Below are 26435 nucleotides of genomic sequence, written 5' to 3' on the forward strand. Positions count from 1 at the left end.
AGCTTGAAAGCTGGGTACAACATAGCTCTCCCCCAAACACAGATCACATCACAACGTTTCTTTCAGAGAAAAACGCTGCAAAATAACCCTCAGATGGTGAGTCTGCCTCTTTTTTTTTTTTTTCTTTCTCTGTCTTGCTCTTTCTCTGTGTCTTTCTCTCCATCTGTCTGTGTGTCTCTATCTCTGCTTTGGCATCCCTATTTATAGCTTAAAATGCTTTCATACTTTCACAGCATATAAAATGTCCCTGTGCTACATAAAATAATACACGTTGGGGTTTGTAATTAGATCAGTGTTTCATCCCACGTTTCACATACACAGTAACACAGGACGTTGTTTTTCAGCCCCTACACGCAAATATTGCCAGGCCTGAGTATACTGCCCAAACCCTTCTCATGGCTTTGTTTTCCCAGCTCCTCTTGACAATCCTCTCAGCGTACTCCCTATTCCTTTTTTTTTCTTTCTCACTCTTTTTTTTTTGCCCAACCACTCTGCTTGTGGGATCTCAGTTCCCCGGCCAGGGATTGAACCCAGACCATGGCAGTGAAAACCCGGAATGCTAACCAGCAGACCACCAGGAAACTCCCACTCTGCTTGCTTGCTTTCTGATCCTCTCTTGCTGCCTGCGAGGTGGGCTCAGCGTTCCTCCGCAGCAGCTCAGAGCAGCCCAGACCTCCTCTCTCCGCAGAGCCCGGAGCAATCGCTCTGTCAGCGAGCCGTCAGAATCTCTGAACCCAGTGACAAAATTCATTTCCCCAACTGGCCCAATACAAACACTACTCAAAGAAGAGGGGGGAGGTAGATCTCTTTTCCCTATAATGAAATACAATTATTAGGGGAAAAAAAAAACCAGAAGGAGAAATTGAGATTCATTTCTAACCAACTTGGACATGTGTTAGAGAATATTGTTGAGAACAATTAGAGATGTATGAGTGAGGGGTTTATTTCTCACTTGCTTGTCAGGTCAGAGGACAATCTGTTTATTTTCCTGCTACAATTTTATTCAATAAACTGAAAGGATGGGAGCCGGGAAAGAGGGTATGAACAGGATGTGTGCTATCAATTTGTCAAATAAATAATCGTGCTTGGAAACAACAGATTTTATTAATTAGACAGGATGGTGTATTATTACCATTAAAGTGTTATATTGCATTAATTTTTATATTTTACTCGGATACTAATTACTGTAAAAGATTTCGGGAATGAAGCAAAATAAAATCATGCGGCATTATACATAATGTAAAGATAGCGTGAATTAATTTGTCCGCTGCTCCCCGCCCGCCCACCGTCGGCAGAGGAAGAACAGGCGGGAGCTGCCTCGCCTCCTGGAGAACTCTCTCACCAGCACCCCTGCTCCCACCTGGTCCAGGGAGGCCGCTGGGAAGACCTGGGGGTTCGAGACCCGCTCAGCCAGGCACAGGCTGGCAAATCCCTTCTCCGAAGCCTCTGTTTTCTCTTTTGTAAATATAAACAGCCCTGCTCCGCCAGCCTCGCCGCCGGGTGGTTGTAAAGATCTAACGAATTCTCAAGAGCAAAAGTGCTTCAAAATGTCAGAGGTTGTGAGAGGGGCTGAGACCCAGGATTACTTATTAGAGGAGGCGGACAGAGGAGGGGCCAGCTCTGTCAGGGTCCTCGCTCGGGAGATGGCGGGGCGGATACCCGACAGGGGGCGGGCGTGCAGTTAGGGGACGGGGAGCGAGTTGGGGCACTGCGAAGGCCACCCAGAGGCCACCGCAGCTACTCCCCTCGCTGGGCACTACCTCAGAGTGGAGTCAGAACCGGCCTGGGCCACACTGCGGCTGAGCCATGGGCTTTAAACGCGACCAGAGACCACCCTGCGTTATACCCAGGCGTTCTGGCAAGGGGAACCTGTACGGGGTATTGGTACAGTAGAAGAAAGCACCGACTCATCAGACGGGACTGGGTTTTAATCCTCACAGCCCACGCCGCCTCTGTGGCTACAGCAATCCCTTAACCTCTCTGAACAGCAGTTTCTTCAGTTGGAAAAAAAAAAAGTTATTGCGGAGGAAATAAATTCCCACGCCGGGCACACATTCTGGCTGGGGAGGCAATGGGCAGGGCCTTCACCAGGGTGCAGGGTCCCCAAGGGCCACCCGTGAGAGCACAGTCGCACGGGCACCGTGAGCCCCAGGGAGCCCGCCATGTCCGGCTCCAGGCGCTGCCTCCCAGGTCCTCCCTGACCTCGGCCGAGGCTGGAGCCGCGCGGGTCCCGGGACTGCCCGCTCGCCCCACCCCGGGGGCGTTTCTAGCCCGCGCGGCCGAAGCCCAGCCACGTTTTTCTCCCGGCTGGGTCTCCAGAGCCCCGGCCCGGAGAGGACCGAGATTTCTCACGACCCACTGCCACCTACTGTCCGCATCTGGGAACTGCAGGGCCGGGCGCCGCAGGATTTTGAAGCCGCCCTGGGGAGGGGCTGACCCCCAGGCCGGCTCAGGACTGGGGCTGGCACAGGATCAGCGCTCAGGTCCCTCTGCCTGGAGCCTCCCTTTACGCTCTGCTATTTTTGTTTGAGTGTCGTTTCGCAGTTGTGTGGGAGTAACTTAGCCAGGCCACCTGAAGCCCTGGTTCTCTGGCTTGCACTGTTATGGGGGTGACTGAGCCCCACTCCCCCGCAAAAAAACAGGAATACTAGGAAAAGCCACTCCCTTAACATCTGACCACAGCTCCGTTTAAAGATCTGAAAAATCCTGCCTCTGGGTTTGAAGGGCTGTTTCTGCTGTTTCAGGTCACTCAGCTGAAGCAGTCGAAGGTCTTCCAGAGACTGGTTGTTGTCCCTGTTTCTAGCTTCCAAGGGGCTAGAATTTCACCTGTCCTGGAAGTCTGACCGATTCTGAATCAAGCCTGCCCTCTGCCTTCTCCATACCGTCAGGATCTCTCAAGTCACCCTCCCTTAGAACACGCTTCCTCACCTCGAGTGTGGTCTTACTGGCTGTGTCTTCTTAGACAAGTCATTGTACTTTTGCGATTTTTTTTTAAATCTGTAGAAGTAGGAATGATAATGATATGCAGGAGGCCCATCAAAGAAGGCTGCTGATGAAAGCAGCCTGCCACCTGGGGACATGTGCACATATTTTTGTTGGCACTCAAAAGACTGCTCATTGCTTTGGTCTAAATGTGTGTGTCCCCCAAATTCACATGTTGAAATCATTGCTATGATCTAAATGTGTGTGTCCCCCAAATTCACATGTTGAAATCATTGCTATGGTCTGAATGTCTGTGTCCCCCAAATTCACATGTTGAAATCCTAACCCACAAAGGGATGGTATTAAGAGGTGGGACCTTTGGGAGCTGAGGTCATGAGGACAGAGCCTCAGGAATGGGATTAGTGCCCTTATAAAAGAGGCCTGAGAAAGCTCCCTCACACCCTTCCCCATGGGAGGTTACAGTGAGAAGACAACCATCAATAAGGAGTTGACTCCTGAATCTGCCAACACTAGGCTCTTGGACTTCCTACCCTCCAGAAATGTGAGAACTAAATATTCATTGTTTATAAGCCACCTCAATTTATGGCATTTTGTTAAAGCAGCCTGAATAGACTAAGATACTCACTGAGCCAAGATAATACAAACCTGTAGGGAGAAGAGGCCTGTGATCTTTTGAATAGTGACTGGTGGGTGGTGGGAGGCAGGGTGGTGGGGGCAGTGTGGTGAGGGAAAGCGGAGAAGGTAGGTTATCTCGTCCTCTAGTGTGTCCCCACCAGCCCAGTGCTGTTTTTCTCTCTTACAGAGAATTCTTCTTTTCCTTTGCCTCATAGCACATGTCACCATTTACAATAATGTGTTTAAATTCTGTGTGTATTTGTTCAGTGTCTGACTCTGCAGACAGCAAGCTCTATGAAAATCAGGATGATATTCATTCTTTAAACCACTGTACCCCAGTGTCTAGCGCTGGGACTGGCACATGGGATACATTTAATAAATATTTATTGAATTAATGAGTGACTATAACCATTTGTTTATTCCAGAGACAATTAAATATCACCTGGGCCCTTTCCAGTTCTTCCCAAACATTCCATTCCCTTAGTGTTATCCACTGAGAGCTCATCTCCTAAGCCTTTCTTCCTCTTTGGATGTTCTCTGTCATCCTCTTCCTAACAACCAGCCTCCCACACAATTTCTTTCGTTTTAAACAGACATCTACACAAAATAAGCAGAGGAGGGTTGATGGCTATGTTTGACTTGTTTTGGGTTTTGCCTTTTGATTTTATAAACTACCTAAGTAGACCTGACTATTATTCCCATCCTCCAGAAGGGGAACCATGTAGCTGAAGAGGTGAATTGACTCGTCATATGTCACAGCTAGAGAGTGGCAGGCACTCAGCTAAGTCCCTGCTCTCCTGGCTCTGAGTCACATAACCTTTCCCTGTTCCAGCTGCTCTGTCCACTGACCCATGAGCGTTGCAGGCCTCTCTTCATGCCCTGGGGCTGATGGTTCATGACAAACCATCCGAGGATTTTTTCCAGAAAATAACTATGGAGAAAGATGATATGACTCTCAGGAACACTGTCGTGCCTACTTTTGGCCTCTACTTCCCTTCCAGTGGCCATCAGGGCAATTGGAGGACATGTCAACAAAAATACTTCGTGGGCCCCAGCAAGGTCTCTGGAGCCAGACCTGCTTGGTTTATATGTTGGCCTTGCCACCTTCAAGCTATCTGTCTTTGAGCAATTTACTTAAGGTCTCTGTGCCACAAAGTGCCTCAGTTGTAAAATGGGGATAATGAAAGTGACCCCTCATACGGTTTCTGTTTAGTTTAAATAAACACATGTAACATGCTTAGAAGGTGTACTCAATTAATGCTTTCTCTTTATTTCCTTCCTCTCTGTCCCTTTCCTCTCCCCTCTTGCTTTCTTTCTACTTTTGCTATTCCTTTTTTTTTAATGTTCCTTTCTTTTTCTTTTTTCTTTCTTGCTCCCCAACTTTTATTTATCCCTAAATTCCTCTCTTCTCTGAATCTAACTTACTTCACTACATGCCTCAATAAATATTGGCTGAGCCAATAAATAATGAATTTTAAAAAGAGAGAGAAGGAGAACGTTGGTACAGGGAGAAGGTTTTGAAAAAGTGAAGGTAGAGTAATAGAAGACAACTTGTTTTTTTTTAATGTTTGTTTTTGTCTTAATGTAAGAACCATATCATAAGAACCAAGAAACCTTACATGGAGCCTTTCACTCTTATGCTCTATTACCTTGAGTAAGTCAAGAAACCTCTCTGGGCCTGCATGACAGCATCTATAAGACTGCAGAACTGAACTTCATCAACACTTCATTACCTAATCTTTTCTGTCTTTAACTCTGTGAGCCTACAGTCCCATCAGTAGTAGGGTGATATTGACTCTCCTTACATTTGCATAAGGTGAGGTTGGGGTGGGGAGAAGCCAAACATTTCCTGGTGGAACCTGTTCCGCCTATGACACCCATCAGAAATTTCACAGTTGAGAGGTGCTTTGATCTCAGAATTGTGCTCAGTTGTTCTATCTCTAGCTCTGCCTCTTAATTACAATGGGACTTTGAACAAGATGCTCAGCATCTCTAGGTTTCCCTTTCTCATCTGCACAATGGAGTCAGATGTTATTTGATGAAATAACAAATGTAAAATGCTTAGCACAGTGATTGACAGAGTAAGGGCTCATTAAATTGCTATTGGGGTACATTGTTAAAGTGTGTATGGTATCACAACCCTTGACAGAACCCTTAAGGCCAAGTGATAATGAGTTTCCCATTAGCTGGTATTGTGACCTTTTTTTCCACTGAGAATTCATTGAAAACCTACTCTGTGTTAGAACTTGAACCAGGTTCACAGTAGAAAAATGAGTGGACCATGAGCTCTGACTCCAAGTTCAAAAGATTACATGCATTTTTTCAGATCCTAATATGTTCCTGGTATTTTACCATATTATCCCCTTTAATATGGGCTTCCCTGGTGGCTCAGAGGGTAAAGCCTCTGCACACAAGGCAGGAGACCCAGGTTCAATCCTGGGTCGAGAAGATCCTCTGGAGAAGGAAATGGCAACCCACTCCAGTATTCTTGCCTGGAGAACTCCATGGACAGAGGGGTCTGGCAGCTACAGTCCATAGAATTACAAAGAGTCTGCAAGGCATGACTGAGACTGAGTGACTAACACACACACACACACACACACACACACACACGAGTGACATAGAGGAAGCTGCAAGGATGGAGCCTGAAGGGAGTGGGGAGTGATGAGGAATTCATCACTAGACCACACCAGCTTTTGCCCCGCTTTAAAGCACAATCAGCCAATATTCATGGAGTTCCCAACGTGGGAACAGTACTGAGACTTTCACCAGCTCTCCAGGGTAGGAAAAAATATGTGTGCCTCCCAGAATTGTCTCTCAGCCCTTTCTCCTGTCTTCCTAGCCCTTACTTCTTTCAGGAAAGGCTTGGACATGAATTATCTACACCTGAGCATGAATGAATATCAGTGCCCTCTTTCCTCTCCCAAGGGAAATTTTGGTTTTGCAGCTTGCTCTGTCATATCTTTGCACCAAAATACAAAGGCCTCCCATTAACCCAACACATGTGTGCCTCCATGGCCTGCCTGCCTCCCTTATTCCCACTCCAGACAGCTTAACTACAATTGTTCTTGTCTAATTCCAGCCAAAAAGTCCTGGACTAGTTGTGCATGTCCTCATCCTTCCCATGTCCATGAATCTCCTAATGTTGCTCCCTCTGGAAGAATACACTTCCTTACACCTAAACACTGCCTCTACATTAGGGCCTCATTCAGAGATCATCTCCTCCAGGAAGGCCTCCTTGATCTCACAGCTGAAAATAATTTTTCACTCAGAGAAACTACTAACACAGCACTTCACAAACTTTATTTTGAATGTGATATTTTTCATTTGAGTCAGCCCACAGTTCCAGTGAAAATGGAGACTCAGATCCAGTGGGTCTGACAGGAGGGCTGAGACCTTGCATTTTGAACATGCTCACCCATGATGCTAATAATTCTGGTCTGTGAATTGCACTTTGAGTAACTAGTGATCCCTGATCCTCTTGGCATATGGGAATCACCTGACCAGCTTATTAAAACTCCGGATCTTGGGGCCAGAGGTTGGTCCAGGTTTTGTGGGGCTTGAGGTCATTCCATGTAGAGGATACTCTTCTAAAAATATAAAATGAATAATAAGAAATTGCTGGAGATCTTCTCAGGACCCTGGAAGGGACTGTGCCTAGAAGGTAAAGATCCCAAAGTTTAGGCTTCAGTAGCTTCAAGATAAATCCATCTTTTCCTGGGCCCCACCTATGATCAGAATCTCAGAAGGGTGGAAATGTGTGTGGATTTTGTTTTGTTTCAGAATTTCTCCAGATGAGTCTTAATGGCCAATCCCTGGGCTCAACCCCACCTTTGGGAACTGCTGTCTGGAATCTCTTGTTTTCGTCCTGCCTGTCTGCTTAACGCCTCAATCCTGTTCATCACCAAAGGCCACTATGTCCAGCATTGGTCTAGACCCTGCAGACACAAGGATCAGAGAAGGATACTCTTACCTTGAGGAGCTCATAGTCTACTGGAAAGCTGGCCACAAAATGAATTTCACATCAACTGTCTGTCCAAGTTCTGTAGGGAAGAGAAGAGGGAACAAACTTCAGCCAGGACAAGAGGACAAGGTCTTGCAGAGGGGCTGACATTAGCTAGGTCTTGCCACATTACTGGGGCTTTTCCAAGTAGCAGGAAGCCCTGAAAGAATGCAGTCTCTTTAGAAACTAACCAATCACATTCATGTGTGGCAGAAGAGGAGGGCACATAATGGGAACAAGGTTCAGGGCTGTGAGAGGTGGGTCTGGAGAGCAACCAGGGCCCCAGGAGACTGGGCTCAATGGGAGTGGAAGAGTGGGCAGGGGAAAGTTTTTGAGCAGTAAAGTACGTACCTCGATCAGGTCTGTGTTTTGCAACATGCATGCATTGCTTTCAACTTCCAACTATAATTAGTTTGTCCTATGACTTATGCAACTATTAGATCCAGAGATCTTTCTTTTTTATCTTTAATTCTTTAACTACTATTTCTTTTTCAATGGTCACTGTATGTCAGGTAGGGTGCTAAGCATTTTAACCTCATTCAATCCTCCTACCAACTCTGGAAGGCATAGAAAATGATTCCGATTTTACAGAGAAATAAACTGAGGATCAGAAAATGTAAGAGACTTGTGCAAGGTAACAGAAATTTTTAAAAAGCCTAGTGACCCAGGGACTACCACAATGCCAGACACTCAGCAGGATTAAAAGTATTTGATGAATTAATACATGAATGCTGAGATAAAAGACCCCTGATTATTAAAAGCCAATTTTGGAATGAATGTTTCAAGTAATGTGAGGGATGTGGGATCTTCCTGTTTCCCTGCAAGTCCCAGGTCCCTTCCTCCTGGGTGTTCAAGCACGTTTCCAGCAGCTAGGCTCCTTCCTCCTGTCCTCTGCTTCAGTTAGAGAAAAGGCACAGTGGTGGGACAGCCCATGGAAACTGTGAAGATAGCTGATTTGGTGATTCTATTTTATTTGGGTTGGGGGGAGGTGGGTTTTATTAGGTTTCAAATCCATTCCGTTCCATTAGATCCAATTTATCTGTTTCAATTAAGACAAATGAGCTAAATTTTTAAAATATTTGGTGAATGCCTAATATTGCCACTGGGTGGCAAGAGATAGAGTGAGTAAGAACCCCGGAATGCTACAGGCGTCTCGAAACAGGATCTGAACCTGATAGAGACCCTTGATTTTAGTTCTCATCCTGGGATCCATTCTAATTTACAGCAAAATGTAGCCTTTCATGGTTTTAACTTCGAGCCGTTTCCTCCAGCAGGTTCAGCCTCATTTCCCCATTCTTATTGTCAAAAGATGATGGAGGTTGTGGCATTTCATACAGTATATCACAATGCTTTCTGTATTTGAGGGGATCTTTATAACCGTATAAGGAGAAAAGCAGAGTAAGAGAGTGAAGATCACTCTCTGACAGCAGAAGCTCAGAAGCTCAAAACCTTGCTTGTACCACACAGCTTGGGCTTCCCTGATAGCTCAGTTGGTAAAGAATCCGCCCGCAATGCAGGATACCCTGGTTTGATTCCTGGGCTGGGAAGATCCCCTAGAGAAGGGATAGACTACCCCCCCCTCCAGAATTCTTGGGTTCCCCTTGTGGCTCAGCTGGTAAAGAATCTGCCTGTAATGCAGGAGACCTGGGTTCAATCCCTGGGTTGGGAAGATCCCCTGGAGAAGGAAGGGAAAGCCTACCCACTCCAGTATTCTGGCTTGGAGAATTCCATGGACTGTATAGTCTATGGGGTCGCAAAGAGTCAGACACGACTTTCACTGTCACCACACAGCTAGAAATTGGGGCACAGGGTCCAGAACCCAACATCTAATACTCAGCGAGGTATGATTTCAAAGTGACACTATCGATGAGTCACCTGGCAGGTCATCGACATCCCCTTACTGATATATTCAGTGGCATTTTGTTCTCGCCTTTGCTCATACTGGCTAGTTTTCGCTTCCCAAATAGACTGCAGACAACATATAGGAAGGATACAACTTTTATTCTTTCATTTCTCACACCTTAATGAACATTATATGCCAAACACTGGAAGAGTTACTATTATGGGAGAGACAAAGGATATAATTATGAATAAAACAGGCCCTCTGTGGGCGTATGTCTAATGGGATAATAATATTTTATGACTTTTTGAATTTTTACTATGCCCTAAGTTTTGTGAGTATATTGAGATGCTGAGAGTAATGAAGAACTTGTCTGAGTTGGGAGAACCGGGATTCTCATGGATTCCCCAAAGAGGCTGACCCAGGGCTGAACTGACATGGTATGATATAACAGATAAGAACATGGCTCTAGAAGGCAGACAGATCCCATCTCAGTTCAGCCAAATATTGAAACTTGTGTGATCTTAGGAAGATGATTTACCTTTGTTCCTCAGTGTCTGTATCTACAACCAGCTCCCAGTTCCATTCCTTGGATCAGTTGATAAAACATATGTAAGATCCTTGAAGAAATATCTGATCCAGCGCAAGAGCTCAATACTCGGTAGCTGAAGGGCCAGAAAGCCTGGCGTGCCTCAGTCCATGGGATCGCAAAGAATCAGACGTGACATAATGACTGAACAACAACAGCAATGCTGTTAATGTGAAGAGGGGCAGACACGGCCTGAGTGTGCATGCATTCGAGTGCATGATGTTTAGGTAGCATCCCCTGCTCCCCCCAAGTTCCTAAGAGTAAATCCTTTAAGTTCCCACACCCCAGCTTTGCACATGGCCTGTAACAGAAACCACTCACAACAGGCTGCATCTCTGTGACCACTGGATGCCAAGTGCCCCTCACTGGAGACAATGACAAGCCCAGCTCAGCACATGAACACCTCTAACAGGCTTCTGAACCCTGCCAAGCCCTTGTGCCCACTTGAGCACCAGGGGGAGGGGGTGACTGTGGCATAAACACACGTTTGCTTTCATTTGGCTTAGCTGACTGTGTGTTTTGTTAAACAAATTTAGGCTTGGAAAAGATTATTTTTGGTACACTGCTGCATAATTAGATGAATTTTCATGAGTTTATTCTTGAAATAAACTTTGAAATTGTCCATGTTTTACTGTTTTTTAATCATCTGCAGATACTGTTTTTTGAGACTTAGCATGAAAAAAAAAACCTTGTTACATATCAGTTTAATTTAGATTCAAATAAAATAATTTTTTGAATTTGCAGCAACAACAAGTCTGCAAAAGTGGTTGTAACTGGTGCTGAGTTGTTTGAGGATCAAGATAATTACAGTATAAAGGATAAGAGAGAATATAATATCCTGGCATCCAGTGCCTATTCAGCTAATCCCCAGCCCTTGACAGATGTTCAAACACAGTATTTTTAAAAGCTGACTTTTAAAAAAACAGGGCGAGTCACTTATTAGATATAAACAACATGATAAGAAATTCAAAGTCTGACATCCACGAGGAAACGTCCGTGCTGAGAAGCAGGAGAGACAAGGTAAGAAGTCAAATGTGTCATGCTCATTGCTCTAATGGGGGCCCCAGGCAGGACTGCAATTGCAGAAGCGCCAAGCCCTACCTTAGCCAGGAGCACAGGTTCCATCTGTACCAGCCCCTGAGGAGCAGAACCCCCAAGGCGGTTTCCATGATGCTGTCAACCCACACAGCAGTGGCCACACCTCTCTGGCGGCTGTTTGAGGACTAGGATGCTGGCAGCCAGCACCAGGACAGTTTGGCCAGTTTTGAACACTAACAGCATAGTATTAGGTGGCCCCAGGAGATGGCCAGGCAGATGGAGGGGTAAGGAGCAGTCTGTTTATTGGCTCAAGGATCGCCCTTGTCCTTGACCCCCGCCACCCCTGCACTCACTCATCCACAAAAACTCTTCTGAGCCTGAGTATCAGTTGGGTATCAAGGCTGTCTACTAACCTCTAGGGTTCAGAGATGAATGAGACCTCTCTGCCCTGCCTCCAAAATCTCATAGGATACCAAAGGAGAGCAGTCAAATCCATTGATAACAACAGTAAATATTATGATTATTGAGCTTTGCTGCTGCTACTGCTAAGTCACTTCAGTCGTGTCCGACTCTGTGCGACCCCATCCATAGACAGCAACCCACCAGGCTCCCCCATCCCTGGGATTCTCCAGGCAAGAACACTGGAGTGGGTTGCTATTTCCTTCACCAATGCATGAAAGTGAAAAGTGAAAGTGAAGTTGCTCAGTCGTGTCCGACTCTTTGCGACCCCATGGACTGCAGCCTACCAGGCTCCTCCATCCATGGGATTTTCCAGGCAAGGGCACTGGAGTGGGGTGCCATTGCCTTCTCCACATTGAGCTTTGCCTATATCCTAAGCTTCATTCTAAACGTTCTTACAAATTTCCACAGTAACCTTACAGAGTGGATACTACATAATAATACATAATAATGTCCATTTTACAGATGAGGAAACTATGGCACAGCGTGAGTAAGTGTGGGATGAAATGACGTCTGACAAGGTGGTGATGGCAGAGGCGGGATCAGGAAGGCCTCGTGGAGATGGTGGGGTTTGAGTGGGGTCTGTAAGGACAGATGGGATTTACAAACGTGAAGATTCTGGAGAAGGGCATTCAAGGCTGAAAGTGCCATGCAGAGAGAACAGACACATATTATTTGTGAACTAAGACATTAAGCTTCCCCCAAAGATGGCATGGAGCTATCTTTTTCTGCCTCTGTATATAAATGGAAAGTGAAAGTGAAGTCACTCAGTCGTATCCGACTCTTTGCGACCCCATGGACTGTAGCCTACCAGGTTTCTCCATCCATGGGATTCTCCAGGCAAGAACACTGGAGTGGGTTACCGTTTCCTTCTCCAGGGGATCTTCCCAACCCAGGGATCGAACCTGGGTCTTCTGCACTGGAGGCAGACGCTTTAACCTCTGAGCCACCAGGGAAGCAAACATTTAAATGGAATTCTGTACCAAAAGCCCTTAGCACACTGGAAAGCACAAGTCAGATCCTGAATGCTGGTGTTTTCCTCCTTTGTGCCAATACTTTTATCTGGGGCCCTTGAAGGTTGCTTCTGCACAGCCGTGCCTCCAAGGTGGCAGAGCGCTTTGGAGATAAGGCAGGCTCTGCAGGATGCTCGTCTACAGACCAGGGCCTGCGTCGGTGGGTCTGAGCTGGAAGCACCAGCCTTCAATAGCAGGAGGTGCTAGTGAACCAGAGGCAGCTTGGCCAGGGCTGTAGATTTTGCAGAGTGCAAGTGCATGAAAAGGTAGACCCCCGGCTCTACCTGACTCTGTTTTCAACCCATGTGATGCTTCCCTTATGCTTTTCATTCCGCTCCCTCTCATCTTTCTCCAGCATTGTTAGGAATTGCCTTATCAGCATTTTACTTTCAAATAATTGCAGAAAAGGATCTTCTTTTAAAGGAAATTCTGTCCTTCCTTCAACCCCTCACCCTCACCCAGACAGTACATCTTTCCATGAGGATTTGCATCCAGGACAAGGTTGAGGGGAGGGGGAAGATTCCAAGAGACTATGAAAAGAGCCTGATATGTCCCCCTGCCATGGGGTGGCTGGAGTCTGACATGCTTTAGAACTAGACCTGATTAGCTGTTTTGTCCACAGAGCGAAGGAGAAGGTGGCAGGATGCTGTGTGTGACCCACACGCCCAGAGCAGAGTTTGCCAGAGCAAGAGTTACTTGAGTGTTTTCTGGGTACCAGATGCTGTGAGAGACAGCCTGTGTGGGGTTGCCTTATGTCTTGCCCAAGAAGGCCATCTGGAGGGGCTGTGGGAACACAGGGCTGGGGGAGAGGATTAATTCCTTCATCTCAAGCTTACCCTGGGCACCATCTCAAGGGAGCAGAGGTCTCCACTGTGGTCTCAGTGGTGCACTCTCTTGGCAAGCTTCAGAATTGTTCAGTGCCTCCAAAGAAGTTCAAGGCACTTCTCAGTCATGGCTTAAGTGGTGGGAAGAGGTGAGCCTGGGCATAGGGGTGCGGGGATGAGGGGTATACACCAGGCTGTACTCTTCCTCCATCATTTCCTCCTAAGGTGTCCTCTGCTCAAGATGCCCTCCACTCTCTGCAAGGTTCCTACAACCACCATAGAATTCAAGGATCCAGTGCTCTAGTCACTGCCTCTAACCTTTCCTGCATATTTTTTTTTTTTTTTTCTGATCGGGCATCTCAGATTCTCTGAGCTCAGGCTCAGTTTTCAAAAGCTCCCTGTCTTTTGTCCCAAAATAATATTAGCCAGCCTTCGTGGAGTGATTTCTAGGTACCAGCTACAGCTCAAGCGTTACATATATTATCTACTTTCATTCTCACTAAAATCTTAAGGTGTGAAACTCGAGATGCATATGTGTTCAGAGAATAATGAGTGCTTATTCTTCTCAACAGCTTCCTAGGTGGCTCAGTGGTAAAAAACAAAAAAAAAGAAAAAAAAGTCTGCCTGCCTATGCAGAAGCCGCAGGAGATGCAGGTTTGATCCCTGGGTCAGGAAAATCGCCTGGAGAAGCAAATGGCAACCCACTCCAGTATTCTTGCCTGGAAAATCCCATGGACAGAAGAAACTGATGGGCTAAAGTCCGTGGTGTTGCAAACAGTCAGACATGACTGAGTGACTGAGCATACACGCATATTCTTCTCAACACTCAACAGAAATTTCACCTAGAAGGAGCATCAAAAGAGTGATGGAGTGAAAAAATAAATCAAAGGTGGAAGGAAAGAAAGAAAGCAAGTCACCAAGAATATTGTCCAAGATACTTACAGGTTGGGGATGACTTTAAGTAAAAGTTTTTATGTCTCTGAGTTTTTGTTCTTCCCTTTGTAGTTACTGGCAATAAAAGAGTAAAAATAAGTATAGGATGTAAAAGTACTTTAACTTGCTTATAGTATGTGCTCATTTATTGTTTTGTTGAATAAATCTAATTTTTTTTTTTTTTTTTACTATGAGGACTAATTCCGTTTTTCTGTGTGTCCTGTCTCTGGGGCAGGCATCAGAATCCTCAGGAGGAATAAGACAATTCTGATGTCCCACAATACACAATTAGAACCACAGCTTCACATCATTTTTGAAAAAAAATGGCTGTCCAGTCTTTTTGATCACCTCTAATAATGGAGAATTCACTACCCCTTAGTTTAATCCATAATCATACAATCATGGTTGACCAGTAGCTTTTTGCATCAGGCTGAAATTTCCTGTCTACCTTGCTGGAAGAGAAAACAGAGCTATCCTGGGCTGGGTTTCAACTTTTCCCTAAGTGGAATGGCGAAGCATAGATTCACACAATGCCAGAGTTCAAAGAGATTTATAAACTTCATATTCTGGGGTCCTACTTCATAAATTCAGTTCAGTTCAATCAGGTCCGACTCTTTGCAACCCCATAGACTGCAGCATGCCAGGCTTCCCTGTCCATCACCAACTCCTGGAGCCTGCTTAAACTCATGTCCATCAAGTCAGTGATGCCTTCCAACCATCTCATCCTCTGTCATCCCCTTCTCCTCCTGCCTTCAATCTTTCCCAGCATCAGGGTCTTTTCCAATGAGTCAGTTCTTCACATCAGGTGGCCAAAGTATAGGAGCTTCAGCTTCAGCATCAGTCCTTCCAATGAATATTCAGGACTGACTTCCTTTACGATTGACTGGTTGGATCTCCTTGCACTCCAAGGGTCTCTCAAGAGTCTTCTCCAACACCACAGTTCAAAAGCATCAATTCTTTGGCACTCAGCTCTCTTCATGGTACAACTCTCACATCCATATATGACTACTGAAAAAAACCATAGCCTTGACCATATGGACCTTTGTCTGTAAAGTAATGTCTTTGATTTTTAATATGATGTCTAGGTTTGTCATAGCTTTTCTTCTAAGGAGCAAGCATCTTTTAATTCCATGGCTGCAGTCACTGCAGTCATCTGCAGTGATTTCTTCACAGATTAAGAAAATCTATATGCAAGATTCAACCTTCCAATTGGTTGAGAAGAGAAGAATTTTATTATTCAAACTGTTTGTTCAGACTCGTGGGTTGAATTTCTCTCTGGAGTTCGTTAAGAGGGAAGTCACTTTGGCCATATCTTTTCAAGGCCTATTTCAGACCTTCTCCTGTAACTGGTTCTACCATGCTTGTGGTAGATTGTTCAGTAATGTTCTCCTGTTCAGTAATGCTCAAACCACCCTGAATCTATACCCTTGGAAAGTTTCCCATATACTTACTCTGAGTTTGGCCACGTGATTTCACTTTTGCCATTATGACACAAAATAGAGACATGAAAGTTACTTATATATTGAGACTCACCCCCTCTTGCTTCTTTTGTAACTCCATGACTGCCACCATGTAATCAAATCTGGGCTAGCCTGATGGGTAATGAGAGCCATGTAGCTCGTTGCCTTCATCACAGCAACCAACAGCCAGCCAACTCCCAGAAACAAAGTCACCTAGCTGACTTGCAGTTGACTGCAGGTGGGGAAGTGAAGCATTTGCAGCTAGCAGAAGAACTGCCCAGCTGAGCCCAGGCCAAATTGGCAATCTTCAGTCATTAGTTAAGCAGATGGTTGTTGTTTAAGGTCACTAAGGTTTGGGGTGACTTATTATACTATTTCCCCCAAATAAAATTTCATGGACCTGGCTTCCCTAGTAGCTCAGCTGGTAAAGAATCCACCTGCAATGCAGGAGACCCTGGTTTGATTCCTGTGTTGGGAAGATCCACTGGAGAAGGCATAGACTACCCACTCCAGGATTCTTGCACTTATTTGGTGGCTCAGCTGGTAAAGAATCCACCTGCAATGCAGGAGCCCTGGGTTTGATCCCTGGGTTGTAGATATCCCCTAAATAAGGAAACAGCTACCCACTCCAGTATTCTGGCCTAGAGAAATCCATGGACTGTATAGTCCATGGGGTTGCAAAGAGTCAGACACAACTGAGTGACTTTCACTTTTCAACCTGTCCAACAGTTCAGAGCAGCCTTGGAAGTAGACAAATCACCAGTTACAAAGTTTAAAGATCACAAGAGGAAGAGTTTTTTTACTTGCACTTTTACCCTTTAATTCACTAACTTTCACAGGCATGCATATATATATATATATATATATATATATATACACACACACACACACACACACACACACATATGGGGCCTGAGATCTTGTTTATGGTCACAGAGCCAGTCAGTCATCAAGAAACCCAGATTTTAAACCCATGTTGGCCTGTCTCCAAATTTTAAGCTCAGATCTTTCAACAGAAACCTGTAGACCTTTTGTCATCGCCTTCTTTAGGGTCTATTTCTATGCAAGTCTCATGGCTTTCTTGTGAAGCCTGCTTTGCTACCACCACACAGGAGTGGGAGCCACCATGATGGGGGCTCTCATGAAAGGAAGGGGAGGAAGAAAACCACGTAGACCATGCACTAATAATTCTAACCACTAACATTGATCAAGAATTACTGACCCTTAATTATGTGCTAGATTTTCTTCTAATCCCTTACATGAATTATTTCCTTGAACCCTTACTGCAGTTATCTATGAGTATTACTACTAGATCCATTTTGCAAACATGTAACTAATTTGGCCAAGCAGGTGAAGAGTAAGGATTAAAAGCCAGTGATCACCACATGCTGTGCTGCCTCCTGTTCAGGGGCTAAGTTGCTCAGACGGGTTTCCAAAAACCAGGTAGCCAGAAAGCCCGCAAAATTTTTGCAGCTACTAGGACCAAGGCTTTCTGCTCTATGCCTGGACTGTTAAGTAAAAATAACTGAGGATTTGCTGCTTTTCTCTTCTCATTTTTAAAATCATCACTGTATTATTCCAAAGCCTGGAAGAGCAAACATAATCCCCAGCTCTAGGTCCCAGAGCCCCATAAAAGAATAAAAGCATACTCAGTGGTCATTACTGTGCTAGGTCACCTCTGTATGGTATAGTTCATGTATTTCTTACCACCAGCCTGAAACATCAGTGTGATTATCCCCATTTTACAGATGCCAATTAATAGCAAGTCCCAATCAACAGAATTCTGGAGAAAACATATTTTACTGTAATTGGGTACTTTCCCAGTGCCACGAAATAATTTGTTCTCTTTAGCTCCGTAAACATGTCACCTCCAATTTTATTTGCTTCGTTTGCTTAGCAAACTCTTCCCACAAAGGTTAAATCTTGTTAAGAGAAAACTCCAGGGATATCCCAAATTGTTTCATTGGAAGAAATTCTCGTAATGAATATGTGATTGTGATTCTCATTCCAAAGCCGTGAGATCTGGAGATGTAAACAAGTTAAGTGTTCTGGATGCAGAGTCCCAGCTCCAGTTGGGTGACTGGGTCCTTTGACGTTTGTGATTTACTGTATAGATTCTCTAACTCCTAACACAGAGGGTCTTCCTCATTTTCTTGTTGCCCTTCAAGTTCTGTTGGTTTTGTTCAGATGTTTTTAATGAGTTTGTCCTGCAGCAGCCAGGGAATGGCTAACAAGTCTTCTGGGCCCTTAAAAACCCATTAGAATGTTATTTCTTACAAAGTGAAAAACTAACCTCATGCCAGATGCAAATAGGGCTCAAGCCATCAGAAATAAAGTTTGATTCTGAAGGAAAATTCCACTGAGACATGAAAGTTCTTCAGCTTGGAAAAATAGTCTTTGATGTCTAGTCCAGCTCGGCAGTCTAATATGATTATTAAGAGTATGAGCATTGGAGATGTTGGCTAGGTTTCACATCTACTCTGTTCCTTACTAGCTCAGTGATCTAGGGCTTCACCTAACTGTGTTTCAGTTATCTCACCCTAAAAACCTGGGAACAACTACAGCAAAATATACCTACCTTGTAGAACTGCTGGAGGATTAAATAAAATGCTATAAGTATATCAGTTAGGATTATGTTCAGTATCAATAAAACAATAGACATGACTTAAATTAGTAGAGGCTTATTTCTCTCTCCTTTAAAAGAAACTTTAAAATCAACAATATCATATTGGCCCAGGAGCTACATTGTCATCAGGGATCTTCTTCCTGGACTTTTCCGCTCCACTTTTTAGCGCTATCTTTCATTCTCAGGAACACTTCATGAACCTTATGGTTCAAAAGGGCTGCCAGGCACTGACTCTTCGTTCACGTTCTAGACACGAAGCAGAAGAGAAGAGGAGGGGATGGAAAACATGACGTCATGTTTCTCACATGGGTCAGGATTTGTTTAGGGTGTTTTCTGGTAGTAGTTGCAATTTTTAGCTCTTTGGGGCCCCCTTAGCTGCAAAGGAAACTCAGAAATGATCTACAGTTGGGCATATTGTGGCTCAGAATAAAGATGAAATTTGTTAGTGAAGAGGGGGAGAAAGGAGTTAGTTACCTAGTAGTCTTGGCTATAATACTTAAAGTATTTTAAAAGGTGCCTGTTATTTACTTGGCATAAATTTGGTGCCTAAATTAGGAGGCAGGTAGGGTGGTGAATTGAATATGTCTTTTGAGTCCACAGACTTGAACTAAACCCTAGCTCCATCTTTTACTCAGAATGAGCAACTTAATGATTTTACCTGTGAGCCTCAGCATTCTCGGTTATCAAATAAAATTATTATCGACATTTTGGGATGTGGGGGAGAATAGAGTGAGAATGAATATTCAAAGGGCCTGGCACATAGTAGATGTTCAGTAAGTGTGAGGTTCCTGCTCCCTACCCTATAAAGTTCAGTGCAAAACAAAACTAAGGGAGTCATCACCACCCAGCAGGGCTCTGGGAAGTGGTCAGGAACCTCCCCCAAACCAAGCTGTTCCTCTCCCAGGCTGCCTGCTCTCTGCCCACAAAGTGCTAAAGTGAGTGAAGCCAACCCTATAATCAAACAATACCAGATACTTTAATTATAGTTTTTTGCCATGATCTGAATCACTGTTTTCATGTGCATTGCTGTGAATTAATCTCATAACAGTGGTGTTAATTCCTTGATGCATAAAGGAGTGTTTCGGCTCCCGAGGTATTCCACAGAGAAGGGAATAGATTTCACATTTAATTAGCTCCTACTCTCTGCCAGGCACTGCGCTGAGTGCTTTCTAAACCTTTTCTCATTTTTCTCTCACAATAACTCTGTTTGGTAGCTATTACCACCTCATTTTATAAGTGAGGGCACAGAGAATCAGAGATGTTAAGTAACATGCCCAAGGCATGAACGGTGGAGTTCATACAAATTCCAGAACTGGATTTTGAACCCACGTGTATCTGATCCCAAAGCTCATGCTCTTGCCACCGTATCCTGCTGCTTTGCTGTCTTCTCAGCCCCAGGAACCAACCATTCTTTAGAACTGGACGTAGGGTGAGATGCTACAAGAAAAAACAGAAGACTGAGCTGGCTCACTACTTCGGAATGCTTGCTCTGACCTCCCAGCTCTGGGACCTCTCAAAGATGCTCTACAACTCCATTTTTCTTTCCGTAAAGAATGTTTTGGTGGTTGAGGGGTGTGAGGTGTGAGGTGTGTTGAGATCATCCCAGGATGATCTGGGATCTCTCTTGCAGCTCTGGGTGTCCAAAATTGGAGGGTAAAATTTCACTTTCATTTCTGTATATTCCAAGGCATATTTCTGTATATATTCACCTCAGTTCAGTTCAGTTCAGTTCAGTCACTCAGTCGTGTCCGAATCTTTGCGACCCCATGAATCGCAGTACGCCAGGCCTCCCTGTCCATCACCAACCCCTAGAGTTTACCCAAACTCATGTCCATTGAGTGGGTGATGCCATCTAGCCATCTTATCCTCTGTTGTTCCCTTCTCCTCCTGCCCCCAATCCCTCCCAGCATCAGTCTTTTCTAATGAGTCAACTCTTTGCATGAGGTGGCCAAAGTATTGGAGTTTCAGCTTCAGCATCAGTCCTTCCAATGTACACCCAGGACTGATCTCCCCCAGAATGGACTGGTTGGATCTCCCTGCAGGTCAAGGGACTCTCAAGAGTCTTCTCCAGCACCACAGTTCAAAAGCATCAATTCTTCGGCGCTCAGCTTTTTTCACAGTCCAACTCTTACATCCATACATGATCACTGGAAAAACCATAGCCTTGACTAGACTGACCTTTATTGACAAAGTAACATCTCTGCTTTTTAATCTATTATCTAGGTTGGTCATAACTTTTCTTCCAAGGAGTAAGCATCTTTCAATTTCATGGCTGCAATCACCATCTGCAGTGATTTTTAAGCCCCAAAAATAAAGTCTGACACTGTTTCCACTGTTTCTCCATCTATTTCCCGTGAAGTGATGGGACCAGATGCCATGATATTAGTTTTCTGAATGTTGAGCTTTAAGCCAACTTTTTCACTCTCCTCTTTCACTTTCATCAAGAGGCTTTTTAGTTCTTCTTCACTTTCTGCCATAAGGGTGGTGTCATCTGCATATCTGAGGTTATTGATATTTCTCCCGGCAATCTTGATTCCAGCTTGTGCTTCTTCCAGCCCAGCATTTCTCATGATGTACTCTGCATATAAGTTAAATAAGCAGGGTGACCATATACAGCCTTGATGTACTCCTTTTCCTATCTGGAACCAGTCTGTTGTTCCATGTCCAGTTCACCTACTATGAACTAAATTCATGATGCGGTAAATAAAGGACAAATTAGATGTAGTGACTATGAGGAAAGTTAAAGTGAACTTGGGAGAAAGGACAGCTGACTTTATCTAAATATACTGAGATACTTGGCAGAAGATTCTAAAAACTGCATTTAACCCAAAGGGCAATGTTAAAGGGTTGTAGGCTTCCTGTCACTGGTGGAGGTCTCACACATCTGGCTGGACCACCATATGATAATGGTGCTATTATAATATTGAGCAAATGGGCAAAGGGTATCTGAGGCCAAATGCACACCTAACACATGGTCATGGAAAAGGGTCAAGGATACAGACAGTCAAAGTAGAAGTCCCCATCTGCACTTTCCCTCTCCCATTTCAATCCCTAAAAACAAGTGTAGTGGGCCTCCTAAACCCCCTCCCAAGATATCATCTAACTTATCATGTGTTCTGAGATTTTTATTAATCATGAACACCCTTATATTAGTTCACAAATGATTGCTTTCATTCTTTCTTATCAGCTGTATAAGGTCCCATAAATGGCAAGGATGAAGATCATCATCACCCATGAATTTTATACCCACTGTCCTTTGTACAGTCTTCTACCTAACCCCTGCTTTTTGAAAAAGAAAATCTTTTCATTACTGCCTCAGATTAATTTTGTAAGATTATATATGGTATTGTTTTCTTAGAAATCCCTACACAGCTTTAAGAATACACATGATCAAATCTGTCAATGTTTTACCCTTGAATTTTGGGTTTACTTCAGGAAATCTTTATCATCTTGTCTTATTTCACTATAGTCACAATAAAGTTGTATAACAAACCACCCCAAAATGCAGTGGCTTAAAATGCAGTCATTTATATATCAAGTGGATTGAATTTTAGCTGACTTAAACTGGGTTTGGCTTTAAATGATAGCTTGGGTTCAGTTCTGCTCCATATGAATCTCATTCTTCTTGGATCAGTGGGCTAACTGGGGCAGGTTCTTTTCATGGCAATGGCAGATGTACAAAGTATCTCATGCCTTTACTCATGTCATATCCACTAACATCCTATTGGAAAGCAAGTAGCATAGCCAAGCATAATGTTGATAAGGGTGGAGAAGTATATTTAGATCATGCAGGGAAGGGAAGGGAATGAATATCACATCTCTGATTTTTTAAATCTCATTTTTTTCATTGTTTTACAGTTGTATTTATCTGTTCAGATCTTTATTTGTGTTTACCTGTGTGTGTATGGGGCGGGGTGGTGCATGCAGACATTAGAGATCTAATATTAAACAAGAGAGTCATCCCAAGATGTGGTCAGGAGGTAGGTGGGTTATTATGCTGTAGCATGAGGAGTGCTAATTAATGGAAGATGACTGAATCACCAGACCTCCACTTTCCAAACTGCAAGGCTTATGCCTCTCAAAGGATGGTTGTTTTTGTTTTGGGTTTTTTTTTAGAATTTTTTCTTAGTAAGGTTTTTATGTCTTACTTAAAATGAGAAATTAACTGTAACTGAACTATAAAATATGTAGTTGTAATAATGAGAGCTACCAGTAGAAAATATTCACTAAAACAGTAAAAGAAAAAGAATTTTTTCTAAGTTTAAGAGTCAGGCACAATTTATATGATGTGGGCCTGGGCCTCAGAGAGCTAGTCCAAGAGAAGAATTTGTATCAGCTTGGTTTCAGAACTTTGGTTGATGATGGAGAATTCTACTCAGGCTTAAGCCCCCTAAATTAAAACCATTTTCACAGAAAGTCCACAGGAGGCAATGCTAATTAACTTAGGTAGTTTGTTTCAGACTGGAAATATAAAAGCAATGAAGAGACACCTACGGGCTGTGGTGGAGGATGAGGTGGTTAGATAGCATCACCCACTCGATGGACATGAGTTTGAGCAAGCTCCGAGAGTTGGTGATGGACAGGGAAGCCTGGAGTGCTGCAGTCCATGGGGTCGCAGAGAGTCAGACACTGACGGACTGCGGTACAGTTTTTGTGGTGCAGTTTTCCTCATTGCCTTTGTCCTGGGAAGGGTGACTATCTGCCCCCTCCCCCCTCCCACATCAGACCTCGAGAGTGAGGGGCTGATGAATGTCCATGAGCCGGACAGCTGTCATATGCAGCTCCTCAGGCAGGTAAGAATTGGCTCTTCTTCAAACCCATTGGCTTGAAGTAGTGGACAATAGTTTGACAGCTATATGCAGCTGGGGTGAAGGGCGTAGGAGTGGAGATCACCGGGGCAGGGCTCACTTATCTTCTGCCATACTGAACTAGTCTGCTCGGCCCCAGACTTATATGTTTCCCATAGCAGAGCAAAAGCCCCTCAGTTAACCAAACCCAGCATCCTTGGAATGCTGTTTAGCACAGATTTTTGAGATTTCACCCCGTTACTGAGAGGCTGATCAAGTATCCATTTGTTACAGACACTATCCTAAGACAGATGGCTCTGTTTTGTTGCCATGCCCTGCAGATTGCTACCCAATTTAAGAGCTCTCCACAACCACTGGCCCATCACGAAAGAGAGATGGCAGCCTTCAAAGTCTAAGACATCAACTACAACCGCCTGTGATTCTTTACCAGCTGAGCTACCTGGAAAGCCCCAGTTTGGATTATTGCTAGCGTTTACTCTATTTATACAGCATAATGCCTGTTTGTGGCAGAAATCTAACAAAATGGTGATAGGATATCGTGGCTCTCATCTCCAGGTTAGATGCTTGGCTTCCACACTTCTCTCTTGGTTTCTATGTGTCCTGTTTCTATTCAGTGACTCCATGTCAAAGTTAGATCCATGAAAAATCTTCCTGGGACATTACATCCATTTCTCTTCTTTGTATGGCTTATCTCTGAGGAATGTAGGAAGACTTCAGGAATAAGGCATATTGGCACCTGGAATTTCATGAAATTGAGCTTGTCATTTGGAAATTACTTCTGAAACTGTGTCCCCAGGCTCATATCTGCTCTGTGCAGCCCTTCCAAGCATATACAGTATTCTCTTCCAGAAGAGTTCCCTTAAACGTCATCCCCACCTTCTTCCATTTCTCTAAATCTTCTAGTGCCCCTTGGAGATTGGCATGTTGGGCAACTTCCTACAGATCTCGTCCCCTGTGTGCTTGAGGTGGAAACCTGCAGCCTCATTACCCAGCTTTTACCCTCTGAGCATCCTTCTGAAGGCTCACAGGGAACCATGTGTGGTGGACAGGGAAATAAGCCACCCCTTTGTGTGAGTTCTCTCCAGGCCCCAGGCTGGGCGAGGGGCCCCTCAGGGTGGAGCGCTGGGCCCGCGCAGCGGACAGTGCAGCGCCACTACCCGTTGGTTCCCTTTATTAAGAGCATTAAGGGATCTATTACTTCTCACTTGGCTGCAGAAGTGCTTAACTGTGACCCTTCATAAACACACTCACGTCAGCTGAAATAAGAAAAGCAGAAAATTATTTCTAGTTTAACAAGAGGCTGTCTTCGGAATTGTGGATTTATCAGTAAAGGCACTGCCTTAATATTCTGTCTTCTGGATTCCATTTAAATCATCTTTCTCCTACCCACAATCATTTGCTTGGGTGGAACATTGATCGGGATCCTTTTAGCTGCGAGTGACAGAAACCTAATCCCCACCAGCTTGAGCAGAAAAGACAATTTAAGTGGGGTTAGACTCAGAGACTTAGAGGCTTCCCTAACAGCATCAGCATTTTTTCTGACCTCTGTCTGCCAAATCCTCCCTCCCCCTGGAATTGGCTCAGCCTGTCGGTGAGTTGGTCCTATTCTTTCCTCTGACAACTTGGTTTCCTCCATGTACCCCGGGATGGTGGTAAAGTGGTGGCTAGTATGGTTCCAGATGGTTAATGGTTTATGGCACCACCACTTATAACACTAGAAATAAAGAGAAAGTTTATCTCTCTCTCTTGAATACGAACATAGTATCCCAGAGAAAGTTTCTAAATTGCCTTCCTTGGGATGGGCTCCTATTTTGCAAATGGATGGCTTATAGCTCTATGTGCACATCTGTCTGGGATGCTTTTCCAAGTGCTAATACCTGAATCCTACACCCAGAAATTCTGACTCAATATGTCTAGGTGGGGCCTGGACATCATTAATTGTAATAGCTTCCTGCAAATAATTCTCAAGCTTGAGAACAACTACTTTAGACTCATTCAGTCATTCTTGAAAACAGTTTGTTGGTGTTGTTGAGTACCTACTTGGTGCCAGGCAGTATACTAAGTGCTAATAAGACAGTAGACAGGACAGATAAAGGCATGCTCATGAAATTCACACTCTACAGGGTAAGACAGGCAAGAAAACCACAATTAAATAAATAAATGGTGTAAATAAATACTATCCATAGGATAAAAACAGGACTAAAATACACGTGATGGGAAGGAACCAGCCATACACAGCTCAGAGGGAAGAGCATTCAAGGCAGAGGGAACAGCTAGGACAAAGGCCAAGAGGCAGAAACACGCTTGACTTGTTCCAAAAAAAGAAAGAACAAAGTGGCTGAAAAATGGTGAATGAAGAAAAGAGGGACATGGGATGAGGTCACGAGACAGGCAGAAGCCAGCTCTCATGGAGCTTTGTCAACTAGGCAAGGGATATGGGTTTTATTCTATAAGTGATGGAATGTGGACAGATATGGAAGAATGATGGGTTCATCTCTATTTTCAAATTTTTTTCTGGCTACTATTTAAAATAAGGACTAGATGGATCAAGAATATAAACAGGTAGATCAAATAGCAGAGGAATGCAACTGTCCAGGTAAGAAATGATGTTGGCTAGTCTGCTTGGGTTTGGGGGAGAAGTGAGTGAATGTAGGCTAAGGTTTTGAGACTGAGTTGATGAAACACCAGAATGTAAGACTCTTAATATTTCCTTTCACATCCTCAGTATCTAGAGTGGGGAGTGGGGCCAGTAGGTGCCTAACAAATATTTTTTGAACTAATGAAACTAGAATCTAGAGGCAAGAAGATGAAGGAGAAGGAATGGAAATACAACTCTGAACTTGCAGAACCAGAGAGCAGCCCTCACTAATGGGGCCCAGAGGCTAGCACAGTGCTTCCCACAGGAGGAGTAGTTGAGGACACAAATGTTGCTGGAGGAAAGTCAGTTTAGTGACCCCAAACCTGTGTAGGAAACTAAAATACACATTGAAGAGATGGACTCTCAGCTCTGCTCCTGGGCAAGAGGTTTGACATGGGAAGACACTACATCACCATCATGGTAAAGAGAGGGTTAACAGCTGAACTAGCTGGTATAGCTAAAGTAGCCCCAAGACAGCAATTGAATTTTAGCTGGTAAAGAGGGATGCATATCCTGGGACCCAGAAATCCTAGTCCTAGCATGTTTTCCAGAGAAATTCTTGTATAGGTCCACAAAAAGCTGAACAAGGACGTCTGTCATGTTGTTGAGAGTGGAGTAAAGGCAGGCTAGGAGTCCATCAGTAGAG

The 26435-nt window shown here is 44.3% G+C and overlaps 1 non-coding gene across 1 annotated transcript; it reads right to left on the reverse strand.

Moving 5' to 3' along the window:
• Positions 1 to 12371: 12371 nt before the first annotated feature.
• On the reverse strand, positions 12372 to 12443 carry TRNAW-CCA (transfer RNA tryptophan (anticodon CCA)). The gene has a single exon. It is a non-coding gene; the product is annotated as a tRNA-Trp (tRNA).
• Positions 12444 to 26435: the final 13992 nt, after the last annotated feature.

This window comes from Bos javanicus, chromosome 15 (genome assembly GCF_032452875.1).
Source record: "Bos javanicus breed banteng chromosome 15, ARS-OSU_banteng_1.0, whole genome shotgun sequence".
Lineage (NCBI taxonomy): Eukaryota > Metazoa > Chordata > Mammalia > Artiodactyla > Bovidae > Bos > Bos javanicus.